The sequence below is a fragment of the Octodon degus genome, unplaced genomic scaffold (assembly GCF_000260255.1).
Source record: "Octodon degus isolate 3935 unplaced genomic scaffold, OctDeg1.0 scaffold00080, whole genome shotgun sequence".
NCBI lineage: Eukaryota > Metazoa > Chordata > Mammalia > Rodentia > Octodontidae > Octodon > Octodon degus.
Genome location: NW_004524656.1, coordinates 10,952,699 through 10,962,084, shown reverse-complemented (window position 1 = coordinate 10,962,084; position 9,386 = coordinate 10,952,699). Strand labels below are relative to the sequence as shown.

Here is a 9,386-nt window from a genome sequence, read left to right as displayed (position 1 = left end):
TCTCAGCGTGCCCCGGGAGCAAGGCCAGCACAGCAGGCCCAGGGGATTTTGAACCCCAGCCCCTGTGCCTGCTTGCAGGTGCTTTAATCCACTGAGCTATTTGGCTGGCCTTCCGTTCCTTTTAAACAATTTCTTCCCATTTCACAATCTCTATTCTATATTTTGGATCTTCATTACTCTTTCTGCTCTGATTTTTATAATTTCCTCCCTTGTATGAGCTTTGGATTTAACTTGGTATTTTTTTTTCCTGAATAGCTAGAGCTTAATCATCAGGTTATTTGAGCTTGATACAATTTTCTGATGTAGGAATTCACCACTATAAGTTTCCATCTTAGGAAACTTGCAACTCTAAGTTGTGGTTTGTTGTATTGGCATTATTGTTTAATTGTAGCAACTCTAATTGATTTTTTGAATTCCATCTATGACCCATTGATTTTTCAAGAGGGTGTTATTTAATTTCTGTATGTTTATGCAGTTTTGTGGTATTTCCTGCAACCAATTTCCAATTTTGTTTCACTGTGGCCTGATAATGTGAGTGGGATAATTTTAATTATTTCCCATTTACTTAATTATGTTTTATAAGCTAATATGTGGTCTGTGTTGGAGAAAGCCCTTTGCACAACTGAGAAGGTGTGTATTCTGATGTTGTGGGGTGGAACACTTTTAGGTATCTGCTCATTTCATTTGTTCAAAAGTTGGGTTCAGTTGTGATATTTCTTTTTAAACTTTGTCTAGTTGATCTGTCTATTTGTGACAGTAGGTATTAAGGTCCCCTAATAAAAATTGTATTAGCACTTATTTTATTTTTCATGTTGATTCACATTTATTTTATATAGTCATGTGTCTTGAAATCCACATTGTCTTCATATAGAATAGCTAGTTCTGCTTTTTTCCAGGTTCTCTTTTCATGGAATATTGTTTTCTGTACTATCACTTTAATGCATGAATGTCATTTTGAATTAAATGAATATGTCTTTTGAATGCAGCATGTTGTTGAATCTCTTTTCTTGATCTGTTCTGCCAATGTTTTTGTTTTGTTTTGTTTTTTGATTGGTGAGTTGAGACCATTTACATTGATGGCTATAGCTGATATGTGTTCACTTATCCTAGTCACATAATTTTCCTGTTGTTGATTTCTTTTCATCTCCCTTTGTTTAATCGCTTCCCTTGCCTGGTAGATTCATTCTATTGGGGTTCCTGAAATTGTAGTCTTTGTCTGTTTCTCGAATATCTTTCAGAACATTTTGGAGTGCTGGTTTGGGGTCATGCATTCCTTCAGGTGTTCTTTTTCATGGAAGTATCTTATTTCTCCATCATATTGGAAGACTTGCAGGATAAATCAATCCTGGTTGAAGGTTGCTGTTTTCTTTTAGAACTTGAAATACTTCACTCTAACCTCACTTTGACTTGAAGGTTTGTTCTAAAAAGACTACTGTGATTCATATGGCTTTTCCTCTATAGGTGACGTGTTTCATTTCTCTATCATTTGTTTTTCATGTTTTTTTATGTTGAATTTCTAAAATCTTGGCTGTTACATGACTTAGAGTAGTTTTTTTTTTTTTATCATGGCTAAATGAAGTTCCATATGCTTATCTGTATGCTTAATTCTTCTTTCATGTTAGGGAAGTTTTTTGATTTTACTTTTGTGAAAGGTTTTTTAAGTTGCTTGTACTATCTCCTAGTGCTGGAGAGATAGCTCAGCAGCTTAACTGTCTGCCTGGCAAGAGCAAGGTAATGAGTTTGATTTCTGGTACAAAAAACCCCAACAACAAGAAAAAGAACTATCTCCTGATTTTTTAAAAACTGATTCTGATCAGTCCTGTTTTTTTGTTTTGTTGGTGAAACTGGGGATTGAACTCAGGCCCCTGCGCCTGCCAGGCAAGCTCTTATTCCACTGACCCATCTCCCTGGCCCCGATCATATGTTTCTCTTTTTTGTATCATCTAGCAGTTGTTGAATGGATTTTTCATGGTGTTCTTTCTATCTTTAAGATGTCTTTCTTTTCATGATTGCCAACTACAAATATATCTTCTAGATCTAGATCTGATATTCTGCCCTCACATTGTTTGATTTTGCTATATATACTTTTGGTAGAAGTTTTAATTTCCTGGGTATCTGTTTCAATATGTTGTACAGGTTTCAGTTCTTTCCTATGTTGGGCATTCATGATTATTCATAACTTTCCTAAGCATCTCTATTTTTAAAATCTGTATCTACTTTAGATCCACTAACCATGTTCCTTATGGTCATCATCTCTTTAGTTATCTGAGAAATTATTTGCGATTTATTTCTTTCCTAGAGTCCTGTTCATCTACTTCATCATTTTCACTGCTACCGTCTCAGAGTAGAGGTGCCACCCCAGCGTGGCATCCAGTCATTCACTCTTCTTGGGATGTTTGGACTGCTGGAGTTGCCAATCTGCTGCTGCATCTAGCGCTCCACTCCACTGGTACATTCTCCACGGGCCCCCCAGGGACCTTGCCTTTCTGCACCTCTTTAGGCTCAAGTTTTCTTATGCTGCACCTGGAAGGCTCTGATTTTTTTTTTTTTTTTCAGAACCGGGGATTGAACTCAGGCCCTTGCGCTTGCCAGGGAAGTGCTTATTCCACTGAGCCATCTCCCTGGCCCCAAGGCTCTGATTTTTGTCCTCAAGTCTTATCTGGAGTCTGTCACAGATACCTGCACTTGCTTGCTTTTAGATTCCAGTTACTTAGAATATCATTTCTCAATCCCCCACTTTTTTTGGGGAGACAACGCATTCTTATTAAGTTGCCCAGGTTGGACTTGAACTCTCACCCTTCTGCCTCAGCTCCCGGAGTACCCAAAGTCTGCCCAGCTTTACTTGTTTTCTTTTCACTTTCAAACTACATATATGTGTTTGTCACCTCACTGAGGTACATTTCTTGTAGACAACAAATAGTTGGATCTTCTTCAGTAAGTTTAAATTGAATAAATAATACCAGTGAGTTTCAGAGTTATTCTTAACATATGTCTTAATTACTGTTATTTTTTTGCTTTTCAGGTTGTTTAAAATATTGTGTTGTTCTCTCCTTCATTCATGTTAGTAATCTGATGACTTACTAATAATATTTAATTCTTTACTAATTTTCCTTTCCTTTTCTACTATTCTAGTGAAATTTATTCTTTCCTAAGTTTGTGTGATTGTGTTACTCTTTCTTTCTCTCTGTGCGTAGGATTCTTTTAAGTACTTGCTGCAATGGTGGCTTAAAGATTATGAATTCCTTTAGTTTATGATTATCTTAAATGGTATTTATTCTTTTTTACTCTAACAGATAAATTTTCAGGATATGATAGTTTGATTTGGCTGTTATTTTCTTTCATGACTTAAAATTCATCATTATATGCTGACCTTACCTTTAAAGTTGCTGTTGAGAAGCCTTGTTATTTTAATGGGATTGCCTATATAAGTGCTGTAGCAGTTTTCTCTTACAGCTTTCAATATTTTGTTTTCTACTTTTTGAAGCTTAACTATAATACAGTATAGAAAGGTTCATTTCTCATCATGTCTGTTTGGGGTTATAGATGCTTCTTGTACTTGGATGTCTCCATGTTTGAAGGAAATTTTCTGTTATTATTTTGCCAAGTAGGTTTTCTGTATCTCTATATTATACTCCAACTGTATACTTACTCTTTTAAGTTGTGTGTGTGTGTGTGTGTGTGTGTGCACACGCGTGTTACTGGGGATTGAATTCAGGGCTTTTGCATGTAGTACATAACTATACCTCCCCCAACAGAGTATTACTAAATTGCTAAACTGTCCAGGCTGGGCTTGAATGTAGGATCCTCCTGCCTTAGTTTCTCAGAATGCTGGGATTGTGGTAATACAGTACCACACCTGGCTAGACCTATTTTTTTATTTTAATTTTTAATTTTTTATGAGCACATATTTGTAGTACATAATGATTATTCATTGTGAGTAATTGGTACATGTATGCAACTCATCTCAATTCTTTTTTTCCTTTTCCTTTCTTATCCCCCTTCTGTCAGCATCAAATTCATTCATCATATAAGTCCTTATAAAATGAATTATCACACATACTCATTAGTATCCAGATGAACAGGCTAAAAACCATATGAAATATGTAAGACAATTATACAAAACCCAAGTTCATGTTTAGATACCTTGTCTATGCTGTGTACAATAATGTTTTTTTTCCTATAGCCTGTCTTTTATTTTGTACTTTATTTGTATTTGGAGTTTCTCAATAAGAAACCATGTGACATTCAAGTTTCTGTGTCTCATTTACTTTGCTTCATATTATGGTCTCAAGATGCATCCATTTTCCCACAAATAAATCAAGTTCATCCTTCCTTATGGCAGAGTAGTACCCACTCTGTATCTATGCCACATTTTCTAACAACCAAGTTTTCTGTGAGTGTACTTTACTATTGTTAATGCCACAAAAATAAGTTGAGAGTCAGCTCACAGGGAAATAGTGACATTTACGTGATCTATTACTATCAAGTGAATCACCTACACTATTATCATCCAAGACAAACTTGGGCCAGGTGTTGTGGCAATGCCTGTTGTCTGACCACTTGGGAGCCCGAGGCAGGGGGAGCCCTGTGCACTCAAGGCCAGTCTGAACAGCATAGTGAAACTGTCTCAAAATTAAAAAGTAAGCAATTATGTATCATGTACCATCCTTACTCCTAGAGAAGAAACCTGCAATTGTGGTATAAACATTAAGAAATCTCAGATATTGACTCACAAATAATATGTACTAAATGTGACAGCTACAGCTTCATTCACTACTGGCAGAAAAGAATTTGTTAGCAGTTTTACAGAGGTGACTCTCAACAAAATAACAAAGCTTTATGGCTATACTATTACAGATAGAGGGTTGGTAATGGAGGAATGTGGGAAGAAAATTTTGAACTCTGAAACTCCATGATGTGGATAGAAGAGAGAGAAGTGGTACAAAGGATCTTATTCAGAGCAGAAGGGTGTTTATAGAATTAGGTAAAGGTAGGAGAGAAAACTGAGGAGAAATAGAAGATAAAAGAAAAAAGGGAAAAAAATTATGTTGAGAGTAAAAACAGAAAAAAATACAGAGGGGGAATTAAAGGGCAAAAAGGAACAAAAGAAAAAAGGCGATAAGAGAGGGATAAACAAGGAAGGACAAAGGAAAACTGCACAAGTCCCCAAAAGACTGGTGAAGAAGAAAGGGGGAAGAAAGAGAAAACAAAACCACCCCCCCCAAAAGTAAAAGCAATTCACACACTCATAAGTACAAATGCAAACAAAATGAAAACTATTTTCTGTGATTTTTGAACTCGTGGAGTCCTGCTGGGACCTACAGTTTTGTGCAGGGTGTAGGATGTGTCCGTCCTCATGCTGGTAGATGAAGAATGCAGGCAGACCTCAGGTCCATGCTGGGTCTGGGTACCAGCAGGCAGTAGGACAGGGATGAGGGTGCCAGCTCAGCAACTTGCAAATCAGAGCAATTCAGGCTGAACCCGGCCTTGGTGGTGGGGGCAGGGCCTGCGTCCTTCAGTTTAACCCCCACTGGGGTCTCTTGCCAGCCTGACCGCAGCTGTGGCTGTCTCCCAGCACAGTGCCTCACTCTGTTGGTCGCTGTGGGAAGGTAACACTGGGAAGCCTCAGTTGAAGCTGATCTGCAGCTTCTCTGATTCCTGAGTTGAAACAATCAACCCCTCCCAGGAATGGCATCCAACCACTCTCTCCAGTTCCAGTGGGTTGAGGACCTTTGGAATGGAGTCACTCACCAGCTGTTGCAGCTCACAGCATCTGCTGATTCATTCCGGTGCTCCGAACCTATTATCATTGTTGTTATTAGTGTTGTTATTATTAGTTGTTGTTATTAGTGTTTTTGAGATAGGGTCTCACTACCCAGTTCAGGCTGGCCATCAACTCACTTTGTAGCCCAGGCTGACCTCCAACTTGCAGCAATCCTCCTGCCTCAGCCTCCCAAGAGCTGGGTTTTGTAGACCTATTATTCTTAAATTTGGTCTTTTAATTTCTTTTTGTTTGTTACTCTCTGAATGTGATAATTATTCCAACACTGATATTCTTTCTTCTGCTTGTTTTGTTCTACTGGATGGACTTTCAGTTGAATTTTTTCATCTGAATTTTTTATTTTTTTTGTATTGAGGACAGGGTGTACAGGGTCTCATTGTGTAGATCGCACTCATAGTGATCCTCCTGTTTACAGCCTCCCAGGTGCTGGGATTATAGGCACACGTCACTATGCCCAGTCTCAATCACCATCTCAGTGTGCCCTGGGGGTGGGGCTGGCGTGGCAGGCATGCCAGGCCAGGGGTTGAACTCCCCACCCCTGCGTCTGCCTAAGCAGGTGCTTTAATCTGATGAGCTATTTGGCAGGCCCTTTTTTCATCTGATTTGTTGAACTTTTTATTTCTATGATCTCTACTTAGTTTTCTTTCAAAATCTTTATTCTTTTATTAAATATCTTTTATATGTTCCATTGTCTTACTTATGACAATGCATTCTCTTGAAATTGATCTTTTTGAAAAATCATTATTTTTTTTTTTAAATCTGGTGTTTCGGGGTCGGGGAGATGGCTCAGTAGGATAAGTGCTTCCCTGGCAAGCACAAGGGCTTGAGTTCAATCCCTGGTTCAAAAAAAAAAAAAAAAAAAAAAAAAAATCTGGTGTTTCATCCTCATCAGTATCTTTAGACTCATTTAATACAGAATTGTGAAGTTTGTGGGGGCATATTTTCTTTTCTTTTTTTTTTTTGTATTTCTATATTGAGATATATACACACCTTTGGATGGATATCGCTTTTACCTCAACGCCAGATTTTCTTATGGGATAGCCTTGTCTTGGTAATGGATGCTGGGTTAATTTTGTTGCGCAGCGTAGTTTTAGCCCACGTTCCGCTACATGGTGTGGTTTCCCAGGAGCTTCTTGGGTAGCTGTTGACGGACTTTTACAGCGCATGTTTTGGGACCTGAAGGGCCCACGCTTTGTAGGACTTCTGTGTGTGGGGCCCCTAGTAGTTCAGGCAATTATGTTATAGGAACCGGAACACCTGAAGTACGCTCCCTGCCATTACCCTTCCAGACTGTCTGCACCGCAGCCTGAAAGAGCAGGACCCTTTCAGGGAGGAACCTGCGTTAGAGCCCCTCCTGAGTGGGCGCTGAGGCAGTTGTGTGAGAGCTCTCTATTGTGCTTTCTGTTCAGTAGTGGGTCCTCAGGCCTCTCCCGTCTGTTTACTTGGGACTAGATCATCAGCTGTGGGCTTTTTTCTTCAATTCTTTATTCTGGAACATTCATCTAAGGTAGAGCCAGACTACTTCATTGATGGAGTAAGGGGCATTTTCTTTTAACTGGGTTGGGGATGTGTCTCTCTAACAAAACACCCATCAATGTTCAAATTTCTGGGCTCAGTCTCCAGCATGATTTTGAGAGAACACAACCAGTAGTTCCAACAACTTACAGGGAAACAACCGGATATAGCCATATTGTAGGAGCATATTAACAGTGCTGTGTCTGTCTTTCAGGCTAGTTACTTATGATACGAAGTGTCTATAGAATATGCACTGATACAACATTGCCATTCTTCTGTGGAAAGAAAACGTCTGACAATAAAATATTAAAGACTTTATGCACAAAGCATAATAAGGAAAGCATCTATTGCACAAATAACTGAAGGGGGAGAGATAATATGGGCTAGATTAAAAACATTAATGAATGTAAAATTAACATAAGAATAAAACTGAAAAAATAATGTAGACATAGATATAGTTAAATGTATGAAAAATAGAGAAATCAAAAGAAAAATGAAACAAAACACACAGTAAAAAATAATGAAAAAAGCAATTAATAAAAAGTCAAAAATTCCTCCTTGCTGAATGTTTAATATGGACACAGAGAATGTTCTTTCTGTGAGTTGTGGTTTTGGAGACTGCCAGGAGTAAGGGGGTGGGTAATGGGTCACAGGTACAATTAGGGATATTTCTTCTTAATGCCAAAGAGTCCAAACTGCATAGGCCCCTATAGAAGGTGAGGCCTGCTTTCCTTTGCCCACCACTGTGGCTAAGACAATGCCTTCTGTGTGACTGTATTCTCGTTAGTGGCTTTTTGTGTTCATCAATAATGTGGATGCCACCTCCAAGCCCACTTTGCTGGCCCAGCCCATGGCCTGTCTGGTGATCACCTGCACTCCCAGAGCCCGTTCCAGATGTGGTGTTTCAGATGCGGTGGTGTATTGTCCCCTGTATGCCTCTTGAGCGTGGAGGCGGTGACTAAATCAGTACAATCTGTGTGGAGGGACAGTGTGCTCTGGTAGGAACAGTTATTGGACAGCCCCTGTGTGAATCCACACACAGCAGACCTTGCTCCTCTTCACTAGGTCTATGCAGATTCAACTGGAAGCACCTTCTCCTTTTGATGTCACAGCCTGTTCCTCCCATTACATAGATTTCTCTACAAACTTGAGCCAAAGTCACTTCCTTGGGCCTATGCTGTCCTCTAGGGTGCCTGCCTGATGCATCACTGAGCAGCATGTACTGCTGAGTCTTGGAAAGGTAAAATCGCAGGAGCTTCTGATCCTCTGAGCATCACGTTCAGACAATAGGCCACCTCAGAATATGGCTCTCGGTTGTGGCCCGTGGGAATGCACCAGGAAATATGGGAAAGTTCTTCTGTGCCTTCCAGCTACACAGATCTTAGGCCTCCTGAATGCTCATGGTGTGCATCAGTATGATGCCAGAGTCTGTGCCTGTGGAGATTTTCAGGACTTTTTCTGTTTTCACCAGCTGGGAGCTAGAGGGCTTCCTTTTCCCATACTATGTTGCCATAAAGTGTTATGGCTGTCTGTTCTGTTACAGTTTTAAAACTTAGTATTTCTCAGTCTTCCTGGTCCCTCTTACTGCAAAGTGATTTGCCATGATCCTCTGGCTTACATCACCGTGTGACTATATAATTGTCTATCTTTTGACAGGAAAAATGAGGTGACTCCTATAGTAAAACACCATGAAAACCACATGCTGTCTTTTACCCTTTCTGTTAACTGCAACAAGTTATAGAAATCACGACCGTGACCTAAACTTCCTTAAGGAATAAAATATTTCCTGTTCTACCCCAACAAGCTCCAGGCATGGTACAATTGTATTTCATAGTTGATATTCTTGGCATTGGATCACATCTTAGTCATTCTTGTCTGCAAATGTCCTTTCTGCCAAGAAAGATTCTTTAAATTTGATATTTTGAGGCCCTCCCAAAAAATGGAAAAGAAAAACTAACTGCACAAAGGATTGTTGGTGGAAATTGTTTACAGTAAGTTTGTATAACTATGCATTAGCAAATGTAGTTTTTTAATTTTTTAAATTAATTTTATTGAGAAACAAATAGCAATGAAACAGTTTCAAAACCGA

General features: G+C 39.1%; 1 pseudogene; it reads right to left on the bottom strand.

Moving 5' to 3' along the window:
• LOC101582215 overlaps positions 1-6,948 on the bottom strand; it is an 8,261-nt pseudogene extending 1,313 nt beyond the window's left edge.
• Positions 6,949-9,386: the final 2,438 nt, after the last annotated feature.